The sequence below is a fragment of the Macrotis lagotis genome, chromosome 1 (genome assembly GCF_037893015.1).
Source record: "Macrotis lagotis isolate mMagLag1 chromosome 1, bilby.v1.9.chrom.fasta, whole genome shotgun sequence".
NCBI classification, from domain to species: domain Eukaryota; kingdom Metazoa; phylum Chordata; class Mammalia; order Peramelemorphia; family Peramelidae; genus Macrotis; species Macrotis lagotis.
This window is the reverse complement of record NC_133658.1, coordinates 632,523,763-632,541,363: the sequence shown is the minus strand read 5'-3', so window position 1 is coordinate 632,541,363 and position 17,601 is coordinate 632,523,763. Positions and strand designations below refer to the sequence as shown.

The following is a 17,601-nucleotide window of genomic DNA, read 5'->3' as shown; positions in this document are numbered from 1 at the left end:
TCCTTAGCTTATGAATTTTATCAGAGAGTGCCTAAGACTCAATCCCTTCTTGTCACCATCTACTAAAATTATCTCTCTTTATCCTGTTTTCCTGGTTAGTTGTTTATAATAGCAAATTCATTTTAGCTTTTTCTTTTTGAAATCTTTTTTCCTTGTTCAAAGACTTTTTTCTTATGACTGTAATTAAGTTATTTCCTCCATTACAGTTTTTAGGTATCTATTTAGTGAAGTTTTCTATTTTTTTCTATTTTTTAAAATTTATTTTTAATTTTCATCCATTTGTACATGAATATTTCCAAGTTACAAAACTTCCCTCCACTCTTCATTCCATCCCATATGGAACAGTCAGGTTAGCATTATACATACATATTTTGTTAAACATATTTACAAATTAGTAATTTTTTGCATGAGGAATTAGGATTTTGGTAAAGAGATACATAAGAGATACTTTGTAGAAAGTGTTCATCAGATTCAGTAGGGGTTTTCCTTTTTTTTTTTTCTGTGTTTTGTTTTGTTTTGTTTTTCTTCCTCTGGTTGGGGATAATAAAGTCCATTTCCAGTCTAATACAGCTGTACTGTCAAGAAGAGTTACTTACATCAAGGTTGTTCATTTCACAGTGTTGTTGATGTGTACATTATTCCGTTGCTCTGCATCATATCCCGCAAGTCATTCTATGCTTCTCTATAGTACAATCACTCATGATTTTTTATAGAATAATAATCCACCGTATTCAGGTACCATAAATTGTTTAGCCATTCCCCAGTTGATAGGCATTCCTTCAATTTATAATTCATTTCCACTACAAAAAGAGCTGTTATGAATATTTTGGAACATGTAGGACTTTTCCCATCTTTTACAATTTCTTCAGGATATAGATCTAGAATTGCAATTGCTGGGTCAAAGCTATCAACAGTTTTGTTGCTCTTTGGACTCTCCAGAAAGTTTGGATCTGTTCACAATTCCAACAGCAATGCTTCAATGTACCAATCTTCCCAAAACCTCTGATCAACTTCCTTTTTTCTCATTTGACCTAATCTAATGGGTGTGAGATGATGCCTCATTGTTGTTTTAATTTGCATTTCTCTAATCAATAGTGATTTGGAGCATTGTTTCATATGATTATATAGCTTTAATTTCTCCATTGAAAACTGTATGTTCATATCCTTTGACCATTCATCAACTGGGGAATGACTTGTGACCTTATAAATTTGATGCAATTTTCTCTTTATTTTAGAAATGAAATCTTTATCAGAACTCTCAGGTTTGAAGACTGTTTTCCAGATTTCTGCTTTTCTTCTAATTTTGGAAGCATTGATTTTATAAGTGCAAAAAATTTTAATTCAATATGATCAAAAATCATCCATCTTGCAGTTTATAATGTGCTCTTATTCTTGTTTGGTCATAAGTTTATCCCTTTTCCCATAGATTAGAAAAATCCTGTATGCATTTTGACCTTATTTTAGTATAGGATATGACATGTGGATCTACGTCTCATTTTTGCCATACTATTTTTCAGTTTTCACAACAATTTTTGTCAAAATTGTTATTCTGGAGGCTGATGTGTTTGGGTTTGTCAAATAGTAGATTGATGTAGTCATTTATTGCAGTTTCTTTTGAACCTATCCTAATCTGCTGATGTACTACTTTATTTCTTAACCAGTACCAGACAGTTTTGATGACTGCTGCTTTAAAGTAAGGCCTTAGATCTGGTAGAGCTAGGCCCACCTTCCATTATATTTTATCCTTCAGTTCCCTTGAACTGAAGATATCTTGATAACAATAGCAGCTTATCAAGCAATCAAATAATTGAATTGTGATTGATGATACCTCATTAATAATACAATAGTATCAAGGAAAGAGACACAAAAATTTATTAATTTTGAAAGGAAAGAAAGGAGAATGTGAATACTGAGTAAATTCTTTTCAATCGATTTAGCACATTTAAGGAATAAAGTATATTCTGATTTGGGATTAAAAATCTAACAATTTTACAGGGATAATGAGGGCATCATAAACTGCCAGGACCTGAGACAATGTCTTTGTTACTTATAATCATTTGGACTGTTCTTTGTGAGATCCCCAGAGCCTGCCAGTACTTAGAGTTCTTCTTGGTACTTACAGTTAATTAGATCAACATACTGTACTTCACATTACAAAGGGTTACTTACCCTGTGTGTGTGTGTGGGGGGGGTCAAGGGAGGAGAGAAAATAGAGTATTTTTGGTCTACTAATTTATCTATGGTGTCACTCATTATGTCTTGTTACTCCAGATGAATTTTCTTACTATTTTTTCTAGCTCAATAAAGCAGTTTTTTGGTAGTTTGAATGTTACGGCACTGAATAAATAATTTAATTTGGGCAGAATTGTCATTTTTATTACATTACCTCAACCTTACCATGAGCATTTGACATATCTCCAGTTATTTAAATCTGATTTTATTTGGGTGAGGAGAGTGTTGCAATTGTGTTCATACAGTTTCTGGGTTTGTATTAGGAGGTAGATTCCCAAGTATTTAATGCTGACTAAAGTTATTTTAAATGGAATTTCTCTTTCTATCACTTATTCTTGGGCTTCATTATTCATATATTTATATAGTAAAGCTGGGTTTATTTTATATCCTGGTACTTTGATGAATTTGTGAATTTCTTTAAGGAGTTTTTCAGATGCTTTTCTTAGGTTCTCTAGGTATACCATCATATCATCTGCAAAGAGTGAAAGTTTTGCTTCCTCATTAGTAATTCTGATTCCTTCATTTTCTTTTTCTTTTCTTATTGCTACTGCTAGTATTTCCAATACTATATTGAATAATAAGGGTGATAATAGGCATCTTTTTTTCAGCCCTGAATTTACTGAAAATACACTGAATTTATTCCCCTTAAATACAATATTTGTTGGTGTTTTAGATATATATGCTGTCTTTTATCAAAGGCTTTTTCAGAATCTATTGAGATATCATTTCATTGATATGTTTATTATGTTGAGTGTTTTCCTAATTGAATCATCCCTGTCTGCCTGTATAAATATAACCTGATCATGATGTATTATCCTTTTTAATGAGATTGACTTTTGCTTTTACTTTGTCTTCTATTAAAATCACTATCCCAGATTTTTTACTTCTGCTGAGGCATAATATATTTTTCTCCAACCTTTTACCTGTACCCTGGGTGTAACCCTTTACTTAGAATGTGTTTCTTGTAAACAACATTTTGTTGATTCTGGTTTTTAATCCATTTTCTACCCATTTCCATTTTAGAGAGACTGTTCATCCCATTCACATTTACAATTAAGATGACTAATTCTGTATTTTCCTCCATACTGCATTTCTCCATTTATATTTATCTCTTTCCTTTTCTTTTAGTCCTTACTACCTTTCCTCTTTGACTTTTCTTTTAGGAATTTAACTTTCAGTTTATATTCTCTTATACCTTCCCTCCCTTTTATCAATCCCTTCTTCCCTTATCTTTCTGGTTTCCAGTACCCCACCCTTCCCTGTAAGATTGTTAGATTTTTTAATCCCAAATCAGAATGTATTTTATTCCTTCAGTGTGCTAAATCTATTGAATGTAATTTACTCAGTATTCACATTCTTCCTTCTTTCCCTCTAAAATTATTAAATTTTTGTGTCTCTTTCCTTGATCCTATTGTATTATTAATGAGGTATCATCAATCACAATTCAATTATTTGCTTGATAAGCTGCTATTGTTATCAAGATATCATCACAGATTTTTTTACTTGATTTAAGCAGCATTGACTCAAATTGCATCAAATTATAATTGAAATCATTTTTACCTTACTCTCTTTTCAATTATCTTTCAAGGACCCACAATCCTGTTCATGAGCCAAAGTATCATTCAAAGCTATACCATTTCTTGAACTGTTTGTGTCACACCTCCCCCCCCCCCCAGGCCTATTTTCTTTCATAACCCCCCTGGTACTTAACACCTTGTTAAGTGAACTGAGGTCTATTTTCTCTCTCCCCTTTACCACCCCCCCACCCCCCCAGGGTACTTCAAGCCTTTGAAATGTGAAGTACAGCATGCTGATCTAATTAACAGTATCAAGAAGAAATCTAAGCACTGGCAGGCTCTGGGGATCTCACAGAGAACTATACAAATGATTGTAAGTAATAAAGACATTGTCTTAGGTCCCAACAGTTTATGATGCTTTTTATTAGACATAGTGCTAAGCACCTTGTGATTTAAGTGAGTCATAGTATAATGAGACATTTAAGTTAAAGTTAACACTCCTTTGATCTTGGAACTCTTCAATTGAGAGGCAAGACCCAATTATACCCATATCCTTTAGGTTCATTTTCTTCAATTATATTCTACCCTCCCATTTTCCTTAGAGAAATAAAGTCCTAAAGAATAAGAAGTGTTATATCTTCCCTTTTAGGGATCAACATTTGTTTAAAAACACTTTTGCTTTTTTTCAGTCCCCTTTTCATTTACCTTTTGTTTTTATGTAACTCTTCAGTCATGTATTAGGTGATTGAATTCTATGTTCAGTTCTGGTCTTTGTGTCAGGAAACTCTGGAAGTCCTATATTTCATTGAACATCCATCTTTACCTCTGACAGTGTATATATTGAATTTTCAAGGTAGTTCATTCTTGGTTTTAATCCCCCATCCTTGGCTCTCCAAAAATATGTTATTCCAGTTCTTGTGACTGATAGGTCCTGTGTTAGTCTGATTATGTTCCCTTTATATTTGAATTGTTTTCTTTATGCTGCTTGCAATATTCTCTCTTTTATTTGAGGGTTCTGGAATTTGACTATTACAGCCTTTGGAGTTTTTATCCTGGGGTCTCTTTCTGGTGGGGGGGGTTCTGTGGCTTCTCTCAATTGTTATATTGTTATCTTTTTCTAGAAGATTGGGGCAGTTTTCCCTTATAATTTCCTGCATGATGTGTTCCTGATTCTTTTGTTGGTTCAGGCTTTCTAGTAGTCCAATGATTCATAGATTACCTCTGCTGGATCTGTTTTCCAGGGCATTCATTTTCCCTAGAAGCTATATTACATTTTTTTCAAATTTTCAATCTTTTAATTTTGTTTGATGGAATTTTTTTAGATTAATTAGTTTCTAACTATTCAATTCTAATGTTTAGGATTTTATTTTTTTCCATTATCTTCTGTGTTTCCTTTTCCATTTGGTTATTTTCATTTTTTATGGAGTTGATTTCTTTGGTCATCTTGTCACAATTTTCCTGCATGACTTTCAATTCTTTTTTCCATTTTATTCTTCCTCTCTTCTTTGTTTTTTAAATTCTTTTTTAAGCTCTTTGATGAGCTTTTGTATTTGAGTCCAATTTATAGACTGTTTTGATACTTCTATGAGTTACTTTTCACAGCTTTCTTCTTCAGACATGGCATTCCTGTCATCTTATCTGTGAAGTACTTTTCTAAGGTGAGGGCTCTTTTATCTTTTTGTTCATTTTTGATCTTGTAGTTCTGTTCCTGGGGTATATGGAGTACAGATCCAAGCTTTCACTTTGCTGGGACTGGAATCTTATTCCTGGCTTGTTGTTTGCCAAGATATTGCCTATGCAGTCTAGGCCTTGCCTTTGCAGAGGATTATTTCCTCCTTTATGTCCAGTTCTCACTTAATGGAGGATTGCTCCTGACCCCTTCCTGTCTTTTACCCTGGTGCTCTCTGTATTTAGACTTGTTTAGGGTTGGAATCCTCCCTGCTTGCTTGCTATCTGGCTGTGGGACCTCTGCTATTATTAAGCTGTCAGGATCTGGATTGCATTGTGGCTAAAAGTCTCCTGTTGGCTTTCTCTGCTCTCCTGCCTCCTGGACTTTTCTTCCCCTTTCCCCCCAAAAAAAGATAGACCTTCACAGAAGATCCTCCACAAATCTACAGTTGAGAAGTTACCTGAATCCTTTCTTTTTCTAAAGGTGTATTTAGTGTGAATGTCAGAGTAGAGACTTCATTTATCTTTGGTAGGGAAAGAGTCCAGGATCAGGCTAGCTTTGTACCACCATCTTGGCTCCGATTTATTTTCTTTCTAATTCTTTCCTTCAGATTCTTTGTTTTAATTTAATCTTCAGTTTTATCTCTTGCTTCTTTTCATTTAGGTTGTCTCCTAGTTCTTGTGGCCATGTGATTTTATTTTCTTTCTGAGGTATTAGAATTGTGAAACTATCTTCTTATGAGCATACCTCTAGGGATGTATGGGGGTGTTCAGGGAGGACTAATAACTTGAGTGTGAGTCCTTTTCAGGATTGCTCATCCACTTCTTTGTCTACTTGGTACTAAATTCATTGGTGAGTGCAAGAAACTACAATATCAGCAGCAGCCACACTCCAATGAAACAATCTCAGCAGACAGTTAAACCAAGTTGAGAGTAACCAGAAAGGCTTCAGCTTTTAATGAGTTAGGAAAATATCCATCATAGGAATATGAACACTTTCCTTACTAGAATGAGTAGATGAAAACAAATTGATCCAAGAGTCATGAGGCAGCTGAAGCAGATGTTATGATGTACTTAGAGCTTGCTCAGGTAAAAGTGATGGCAAGGGCATTCACTGCATCCTAGGCCATTGCCAGTTGTCTTGACTTTTGTCTTTCAACTGGACTTTGATGATTTCGGAAGAGAATGAACTTGAAAAATTTGTGTAATTCTGCCTCACTTGAATCCAATTCATGTGCAATTTAAGACATCACCTGTTGTTGTGATTAGTTTTTTGAAAACAGAGGATGAACATCATCTCATGACTCATAATGTTTCTTTTATAACATTTGATGTCTTTTTTATTTATTTATCCATCTTCAGAGATTTCTGGTTTAGAACTTTGTTCCAAGATCAGATTCTACTCAAGACAAAGCTGATAGTGTCTGAATACAGCCTGAAGCATATTTATTTTTCTCTCTCACTTTATTTCTCTTTCTTTGTGTGTGGGGATTATGTTTACTTTTACAACATGACTACTGTAGTAATTGTTTTTATGGCTAGACATTTTTAATTTACACCAAGTAACTTACTTCTCTCAATGATGGGAATAGGGTGGGAGGAAGGGAGAGAATTTGGAACTCAGAACAAATACATTAAAAATTTGTTCTTATTTAGCAAATTTCTTTAGTACATGAAAAAAATCAGGCTCTACTTCCACACATTTTGATACTATAGTCAGTCACTAATTAGTCCTTACCTGAGCTCCTGCAGCTAATCTTTACCTGCTCTGGTTTGCATGATGTGCTCAGAGGGCTGGTGCGATACTAATCCTTTTTCTGGTATTTAAGGCTTCATGAAATTTCTCAAGGGCATCAAGGTTACAGTGATTCCTGCTCCCATCCTCTGGTCTTCATTCAGAGAAGGCAGTGTTGTACTTGCTGAAAACCATGAAGTTTCTGTAACAGTATCTGATCTCAGGTATACTGTGCTGCAGGCAATTATCTCAGATTTCTAGCTTTTTCTTCTTCACTCACACTGTGCTCCTTTAATGATGAATCTCTTCTTTCTTAACTAGACTCTTCCTTAGATGATAATTATACAATCTCTCTACAAGTCAGATGAAAAAGACTTTAATTATTTAGGATCATCCAGGGAAGCCTGACTAACCTTGTACTCTTATGAGATATCTCAAGTCATTTCCTTTTCCTTTTCCTTGAAGAGTGTCTTTGCCTAAGGGGATAAATGTTTTCTATTCCTCTTTTCTCCTAACTAGGTACTATAAAAGCTTCTTGTCTACAGATTCATTCCATTAATCATCATGGATTGTTACATAGAGACTAGATCCTTCTGTCTTCTCCACAAATCCTTGAGGAAGTACAATTTCTCTTGGTTCAGATTATCATATAACAAAAAGATAGTAGATTTTTCATTGTTCATAAAGGTCTGCCTTAACACTGAGGTTAAAGGAGGTTAAACATTTAGAAGTTACTATAATCGATTGTTGCCCTGTGATAATCTAGAAAGCTGATTATAATTTTTGAAGAATATAGAAAGCCAAAAGTGGAATGGGCTATCTCAGATGACCCACACACAGATGTCTTCAAGCAAATGACCAGCTTTGGGGTACAGCAGATAGAACACAAAACATAGAGTCAGGAAGAACTGTTTTTTCATCCCACCTTAAATGCTAGCTGTGTGATCCGGAGCAAATCACATAACTTCTCTGTTTCTATTTTACCATCTGTAAAATGGTAGTGATAAAATACCTCCCTTAAGGTTCTAAGAATCAAATAATTTAGCATATGTAGGGTTTAAAATATTTTATAAATTAACTATTATGGGTGTAGAGGAGATTTCTAACTCATGAACAATTTTGAGTCAGTGGCCCTGAGAATTATTTCCACAGCTGAGATTCTGTTATTTTATGTTTTTTTAGGTGACACCTTACACAATCTTCTCTATTTCCTCCTGTTGTTTCATTATCATTTCTCCTCAATCTTCATAATAGTATAATTCATTTATAATAGAATTTATTAATTAATAAAGAATTAATTAATTGCAAGGCAAATAGGGTTAATCATTTATAACAGAATCTAAACTTCTAGAAAACTATTATGTTTTTGACTTTGAATCCTTGAATTCTAATTCCATGTCTTAAAAAGTATTCTTTTCTTTGAGCAAAGAGCCAATTTAATTTTGTCTTTGATTCACAAAATCCTGTATAATGCTATAGACAATTAATAAATGCTAGATGATTAGACTGGATTATGACCTAATACTGACTAAAGGCTTGCTTAAGGCAGTAGATAATTGATAAAGTTAGTCTGATGGGGCTTTTTCATTAATTCATTCTACATTCTTCAAGTTCAGTCCTTTGTTAAGTTAGATCATCAGACAGTAAAGTATAAGGGTCATATTACTTCAGACCTCTCCCCCAGAAATGTTTTCTTTGAGATACAATTTAGTATCATGACATCATGAGAGTATAAGGATCATCCATTCCAACAGCATTTCTGTATCTATTATAAAACCAGAATTTAAGATTATATATTATGTATTCTATGCTACTTATATAACAACATACAAAACAAATTTCTGTTTGAATTCATTTCCAGGAAAAGGTTTGTCTCATTAGAAGAATTTATATGCTTTTGTTTGTCAGACAATAAATACTACTTAACCCAATGATTTTCTTTTCTTGATTTAGCTTCCAGGAAATAAAGAGTCAAATTCAATGTCCCACAGAAAGAATTGACATGCAGTCACATATTGTCTTAGATACATGATTTTAATTGATCCTTACAACAACCCGAAGCAGTATATAGTGAAAGACTTATTATCTTTATTTTATATATGAAGCAATTGAATCTCAGATAATTTATTTGTACAAGTTACACAGCAAAGTCAAGAACTGACAAAGTTGGATTTTTAAAACTATTCCATACTCTTGGTAATATCTATTTTTTTAGGTTTTTGCCAAGGCAAATAGGGTTAAGTTGCTTGCCCAAGGCCACACAGATAGGTAATTATTAAGTGTCTGAGGTCGGATTTGAACTTAGGTGCACCTGACTCCAGGACTGGTGCTCTATCCACTGTACCACCTAGCCACCCTGGTAACATCTATTTAATATCCACTCTCTATCCTCTGATATGATTTATGTTTTGTTTTTAATCTTCACTTTTCTCATTTTGCAATTATTTTGAATTTTGCAAGCTTCTTCAAAACTATTGCGAGTGTTGTTTGTGAGAACAAACCTTAAAATCAGAAAGGGTTTTTAAAAAATAGGCTTTTAGGTAGAGGAGAACAAGTTGGAAAGGTGACAATATATAGAAATTACATGAGGAATTATTCACTATACAATACAGAGTTACACAATTTTTCTTAGAGGGTAACTTCAAAGCAAGGTTGATTTGAGAGGGATATCAATAAATATGAACATTCAATAAGATTTGGGCAATCAACAGCAGAAAAGGAAACTAAAACACAAGATTGTGTGGACCCTATGAAAATAGCATGATGTGAAGACTGAAAATACAAAATGTTTTCAATAGATTACAGGCCCTGGAGGAACCTCAAACCCTTTGTAGCCAGATCTGACATTCTTAGAGTTTCCAAGGACAGGATGACATTCTGGATACAAATGAGTTCTAACCACATAAAGTGACTTTAATAGTGTAGTAATTTATAAGTTTTCCAAGCAATGTAGCTTTCTATAGAAGTATAGGGTTATGGTCCGATTAAATGAATAACGCTCTATTCATTTATTTTGCCATCAGATTATGTAGAACAATCCCTATATCCTCTCTTTTGCCCTAGTTCTACTTTTCCTTTATGTCTTAAAGAAAGAAGAATCTCTTCCACAAATCTATAGTTTCCATTTTGGGGTCTAGACTTCCTCTGCTAGTACTACAATTATACTTTCCCTGATTCTTCATTTTTATGCTTTCTGATTTTCTCCTCTATTATTCTCCATCACATTCTTTCAAACAAATCCCTTCTTATTTTCAAATATGTCTTCCTTGCAGTATCCTAAGTTTTCAAAATAGATTGAGAATGTTGAAGCTAGTTTCTTAGTTATTATCTTATTTGCCTTTTTTTAAAACCTTTGAAATAAAATACAAAATGACAAGCTAATTCTACATGGGTCAAACTTACCCATATGAGACAGGTAGGGAAAGACATTAATAGCCCCAGTTTATTCATGGGTATTTAACTCTCACTGAGAGGTTAAATACTTGGTTTAGCTCAGATAGTTTAGGATTGGATGAAGCCTCCAGATTTCAATTTCCGTATGCTTACTCTGATGTCATGTCACTTCTTCAAAGAGCCTTATCCTTAGAGTAGCCAATTCCTACTGCCTAATTCTCTGTTTTTGGAATTTATTATGAGTTCAGATGTTAAAAGGGGGTTATTTTGTTAAAACCTCTTCTCCAGAGGTTGTAGTAAAGATTATAAATAGAATTACAAAGATGATTCTACTTCTTTCTAGTATAATTGGAGCTTAAAAGTCATTTATTAAAAATAAAATAATCCAGAAACACAGGTTAAGTGAAGGGGACCAAGTATTTGATTTGTTCTTCTTTTTATATTTTGAGTTTATGCCATTATTCTGTTCTTGGTTCCTTTAAGTCAATTTCATTCAAGAATCTGTCTTACCTCTTTCTTTTTCTTAGTCCTTATGAAAGCACACAGTAGTTGTTTCTCTTAACTTTTTAGGGAATTCTTTAAACAGATAAACATATTTGACAGAGTCAAACTTCAGTAGCAGAAAAAAATTAAATTCAGAAAGGTTAATTCATTGTCACAGAACTAGCATCAGAGGCAGAGATTTAAGCCCATGTTTCATGACTCCAACTCCTATATCTATGCCATACTACCACCTCTTACTTTCTCTTTACTTTCTCCTTTAGTTCAGTGGACAATTGGGTGGTGCAGTGAATAAGATGTTAGACATGGAGTTTGGAAGACTCATCTTTCTGAGTTCAAGTCTGGCTTCAGACAAGTCACTTAACCAAGCAAGTCACTCAACCTTGTTTGCCTTAGTTTCCTCATCTGTGAAATGAGTTGGCAAAGGAAATGATAAACCATTCCAGTATCTTTGACAAGGAAACCCCAAATAGGGTCATGAAGAGTTGAACAAAAATGAAAAATGACAGAACACTGTTCAGTAGTCTTGATAAATGTTCCCAAGCTTCAGTTAGCAGCTTCTTTCATACTGCGGACAATAGCAAAGAAACCTCTGGGATTAAGAAAAGGAATTGATAGAGGTTTTGGATCACAATCCCAAATCAGATTTCCTAATTTGTGAACTTAATAGGTTTTTCATAATAGTGAAAAGGTAAGCTCTTCTTTCTCTCTCAGAGAGTATCTCATTTCAATCCCTATAAAAATAAGGTACATTCAACAACATATATATGCCTTCACCTACATAGCTCTATCTCTCCAATCTATGCTGCCCCAAGCTCTTCTATTCTTGTCATCCTTTACTGGCTTATCAAAATTTTCTTCCCTGGAGACAAAATAAATGTGCTAAGTTTGTAATCCTAAAGGAATGAGACTTTGTCTTTGCATATCTCTCTATATACAGTGTTTAAATGTGTCATGATACATTTGGTCCACATATATGAGAGTAGTAAACTACCAAGAAATCTGTCACCTTTTGGCACCATGAAATTACTTAGACATACCAACCACCTCTCCTCAAAGTCAGGGACCCTCTGACCCTTCTTTCTTTTGGAACTAATCTGGTCAGGAAATGCTTCATTGATTTTTTTCCCCTAAGAAATGAAACATTCCATAAGTATTCAGTATTCATCATCTGTCCTGGTCTGTACTTTGCACAGAGAATTTGGAGGTCCCTTTCAGTCATTTAGCTGTGATACAAGACATAATATGTAAAAAAAATGACAAACTGTGTAAAGATATTCAAAATGCTGAAGAATATTCTGTCTACGTAGGATAGCAGAAATTAAAGTGTTCTTTCCACCTTTTGGCAGAGCTGAAGGAAGTTAAAACTCTTGGGATTGAGCCACTAAAAAGAGATCATAAAGATCATGGTGACTACCTTAACAAACTGGGAATAAGTGACTGAAGTTTTAGATTTAATTGCCCTCTTTAAAGAGTTACGTTCATTATAAAATCTCATTTAATATTTGTTAAGCTTGATAGATAGTATGGTGTAGTGGATAAAAACTATTTTCACAGTGAGGAAGACCTGTGAATGGGTCACTTATGGCACCTACTGACTGTGTGACCTTGGGCAAGTGATTTCACCTCTCATAAGGTGCTCCCAGAATGCAACTCCCTGAAACAGGAACTCATCTATGTTTGGTTGAGGGAATTCTCTATACAAATGAAATCATAGATTCAATAACAAAAAAATCCCAAACAAATGGTTATTTACATTTTTTTCTAACATTAATGAAAAAGAAGCAAATGTTAGACTAAATAAGAATGTTGTTGCTGTTGTTTGTCCTTCATTCTCAGAGAAAACCATGACATCAGGAAGGTGGTCCCTTGACATGGACGTGTATAGAATTTGAGTGAGGGGGGGCTGTGCTAAATTACCAGACTCATTTTCTCCTCTGGAACTATCTGGGTCAAGTGACCAGATATGGAACAGAATGACTGGAGATGCCCTGAATCAACGTTAAGTGACTTGCCCAAGGTCAGACAGTAGTAAGTATCAAGTGTCTGAGGTCAAATTTGAACTCAGGTTCTCCTAATTCCAGGGCTTATAATAGAGTTAGAAGGCATCTCAGAGGCTACAAGTACAAATCCTTTTCTAAATAAGCATTTATGATTGGAGTAAAAGTATTTTACTGGTTCTCTTCTATGGAATACAAAACTCGAGAAATTAAAAACTCATAGTTACTTTGGTATTTGAGGGGCAATCAGAGAACAATGAAGGTCAGGAAGAACAAAATCTTGGGATTTGGTTAAATAGGAAAATGTCTTTCACAGGGCCATAAAACATTTAGCTAGCCACAAAGTTCAGAAATAGCCATCAGTCAAAGTGGAGTTGACCAGGACCATAGTTAAGATAAGATCCCTGACCACAGACTCAGTGAGATTAATTTTAGCTTCAGGCACTTATTAGTTTTGGGACCCTGGACAAATCTATTAAATTCTATATTAGTTTTCTCAACTGTAAAATGAGATAATAATAGCTTCCAAATGAGATAATTTTTGTAAATGCTTAGCAAAATGCTTGACATATAGTAGGCTCTTAACAAATACTTCCTTTTTGTCTGCTTTTCTGTCTTCCTTCTTCCCTCCCTTCCTTTTTTGCTTTCTCTCTTTCTCCTTCCTTCTTGATTAAGATTAAAGGAACATAGGAGGATTGATGTCGATGCTGTTTGTCCTTGATTTTTGAATAAGAATGATATTATAGGATGATGTCTTGACAATGCTTGAATTGGATTTAATTGAATTGAAGGCAGAGTTGCAGAGGTGCAACTTCTTTAGTCATACAAGTTGGTAGTAGGACAAAAGTCAAGATGACTGGTCATGGCCCAGATACAACATATGACCATGGTGTTTTTGATGCCTAGTCAGGTTCTAAGTGCTCCACAGCAACTCCCTCAGATGCCATCGTGGCTGTTAGAACAGAATGTTCTCATCTACCCATTCCTCAGGAAATCTTCACACACTTGAAGGAGATACCCTTCTAACTCACCAACAAGTTTGTGGTCTGTAGATTACAATCAACCTGGTTTAGCCCATCTGCCAAGATGGTTTACTGGTGAATGACTGTTGCTCATGCTACAACTTCACAGAGCCACAGATAAGAGTTACTGGATGGATATCAGAGGTGAACCATTAAAAATGTTTTGCAAGTTCTCATACCGTTAGTACTAGTCCTCCTTGAATATCCCATACACAGAATAATGTAAAATTTATTACTAATGACCTTAAAGCAGAGCATACTTATTTAACTTGAATACCTTATTACTATTTTATTGGATGTCTAAATAAATGAATAAATAATACTTTACCCTAGAAATATAAACAGAGCCTTCATTCATAAAATCTTAAGTGATTTGCAAACTTTTGCAAAATTTTCTAATTTGTCTTCCTTTTGTCAGTTATTCTTTAAATCATGACTTCCCTGGATCTGTTATGAGGATCAAATGATAAGATGGATTTGAAAGTTCTTTTTAAAGGTGATAACTTAAGGTACATTCAAAAGAACTCTGAATTTGAAGCAGAGGATCTGAGTTCAAATCATGAATTGGCTATCTAAGTGTGACTTTGTGCAAGTCATTTTATAATTTTCCGCCTTAGTTTTCAAAATTGTAAAGTGAAGGACTAGATGACTTTTCATTTTCTTTTCATCTCTAAATACACGCTCTTGATATCTATTAGAACCCTAGTTATTTTGAACTACTATACAAGGCACTGAATGACTAAGAACTAGAGACAGTTATAAGGCCCCCATTCTATCTTCAAGAAACCTCTATTCCTACTTAATAAGATAGTACAGATACATAAGTATCCCCAGTCCCAAGTAACCTTCAGTCTTTGAGTACTCTTCAAATATTGTCTCTCTGGGTATTTCTGGCTTCCAACTACGAAAGAAAAGATGCATGAGGTCAGCTCCCTCAAGACTCCTATTCATCCTAAACTGTAAAGTGAAGCAGCCAAAACTGCTTTCTTAATAGCACATGTTTGACCATTCCACATCATGCCCCCCACCCCCCAACTTAGGTACCGCAAGACCACAATTGACCCCAGGATGAAACAATAACAACAACAACAACAACAATAACTAGTATATGGCAATTGAAAGTTTGCAAATCACTTAAGAGATGTTATTTTATCCTCACAAAGACCCTGTGAATTAGATATTTTAATTATCCTTCTTTTATAGATAAGAAAACTGAGGCTAGCAAAATTTAAATGACTTGCTCAGGTCACATAATTAAGGATATGTTTCAGGATTTGAACTTATATCATTCAGTTCCAAGTCTAGCACGCAATTCTACCATATCAGTGCTGTAAAAGTAAAATAGTAATGGTGTCTACTAAAACATTTTTAAGGATTCTTATGCATTCATAGTGATTTAGAAAACTACACATTAATATTATCTGTGTTTCATGGCATTTTATTTATTCTGTTAGATATTTCCCAAATTCATTTTAATTTAATTCAGGCTAAACTGCAAACTGACTGTTTGACACCTCTTTACTATGCCACTTACCTACCCAAATAAAAAAAAATTATCACTCTCTGATGCTTTTAAAAATTTGGATTGTATATAAACTTTATAATATACATAAAATTATTAGTATAATAGTGCATCTTTAAAAGTTATCAGCACATATATTTTCAATGTGTATTTAATTGTTGAATTGAATTTTATTTCATTTATGGGTATTATAAAATTGGCTGATCATTGTTCTAGAACACCTAATATTTAGGCTAGACTCTTAAATGTTGCAGGATAAGAGGACAGAAATCCTTTATTTATTTTTATTACATTAATGCCATCATTGCAATAGAATAGAAAGGGAAGGTAACATGACTTATGCTGCCAGACACAATACTGAGAACAAAGTAGGACCTCAGTATTGTTGAACTTACTCAAATTGAATGAGGGAAGAAAAACTTTTAAAACCAGAACTCAGCACTTATGATTCAGGGCCTCTCTGTTACAGATAAAAAATGTCTTATTTTGAAATAAATGAAGCAAAACTTTTAGTCTTATTTGGTTCTGTTGTCATTTTTAAATCTCAGATTACTTAGGTTTTTTTTTTTTACTCAAATTTTGTGCTCTTAGCTTCCAATGATAAAATTCAGGAAGGAAGGCCTTAAGAAAACCATAACTAGCTAAGAGATTTTTTTAAAATCTCTCTAGAGTGCTGATATATTTTAAAACTATTACAGCTACCTGAGTTTCTTGCTCTGCTGAAGTGTTTTGAATCACATAAAGAAAACAAATGGCCACACTAATTTTATATGAAAAGGGAAGACAACAATCTCCATAGAGACCTTCAATTCCGCCTTTCTATCAAATACAAATTTTATAGCTTAGTCATAAACCCCTGAAAATCTTGGATTTTAATAGAAATGCTGATGTAGTTTTAAATATAGCACCTCTGGGCCTCACACATATTGTGAGGAAAGTCTATGTCTCCCTGTGGCAACTGAATATTGGAATCTACTGTGGCAGGATTCTATTCAAGTTCTTATTTTGATCTTGGACACAAGATCAATCTTTTTTTTTGGATAGGAAATTGTTTTAGTCATAAACAATAGTTTTTCCTATACTATACCAATATAAGTGTGTTTCTATTAAAAGTAGCTGATATCTTGTCAATTTAATTCTATAAACCTAAAACTTTCCCATGCAATTACTGAGAAAACCACATATTTGTGACTTGAAAGATAGAAAGACTAATTATTTCATCAGTGATGAAACTGATGTTCCACTGAAGTAAATTACATCTCTTGTATACACCTACTGCTTGTGAAGTGCACTCTTGCTACTGAATTCACATGTCTTCCATAGAATATCCATTCAACAAATTTTAGAAATCTTCCTTTCATTGTGTTTGTGTCTAATATAATATACATATATACATACACATAAAAATGTATGTGTGTAAATATATATATATACACACTATAATATACTAGTGATAACATCAGTTATCTTTTATTCTCACTACATGATCATTATATCTCCTTGTCCTTGATATCATTTATTTCATTGCTAACACACAAAATAAGATCTATAGCAAGCCCTTGTCTACTTTTGCCCATCACCCAGCTTTCCATTATCATTTTGGCTATTCAAACCTTTGACTATTTTGCCTCAAGATTTTGGTGTCGGGGCAGCTAGGTGGCGCAGTGGATAGAGCACTGGCCCTGGAGTCAGGAGGATGTGAGTTCAAATCTGACCTCAGACACTTAATAATTACTTAGCTGTGTGGCCTTGGGCAAGCTACTTAACCCCATTGCCTTGAAAAAACTAAAAATAAAGTGTCATTAAAAAAAAAAGATTTTGGTCTCTCATGATTTCTGACCTGTAGCATTTCTAGGAGAAGAGTAGCATTAAAGAAATAGACTTTCACAGACCTTTGATCTGCATAAGGGAGAGGACATATAATTGGAAGCACATAACATCCCAAATGTGATCCAAACTAATCTCTTTATCCTATTCATTTAGAGGACAAGATCATCATCTACTTTAGTAT

The 17,601-nt window shown here is 34.0% G+C and overlaps 1 long non-coding RNA gene across 8 annotated transcripts in view; it reads left to right on the top strand.

Annotated features, from left to right (window-relative positions):
• The window catches only part of LOC141507444 (uncharacterized), a 106,420-nt gene that overhangs the window by 74,040 nt on the left and 14,779 nt on the right, over window positions 1-17,601 (top strand). For 6 of the 8 annotated variants that reach the window (XR_012474143.1, XR_012474141.1, XR_012474139.1 and 3 more), the window contains one exon: window positions 4,007-4,122. The exons of the other annotated variants lie outside the window; for them this stretch is intronic. This is a non-coding gene — a long non-coding RNA (uncharacterized LOC141507444). The remainder of the gene's footprint in view (window positions 1-4,006; window positions 4,123-17,601) is intronic. 8 annotated transcript variants of the gene reach the window in all.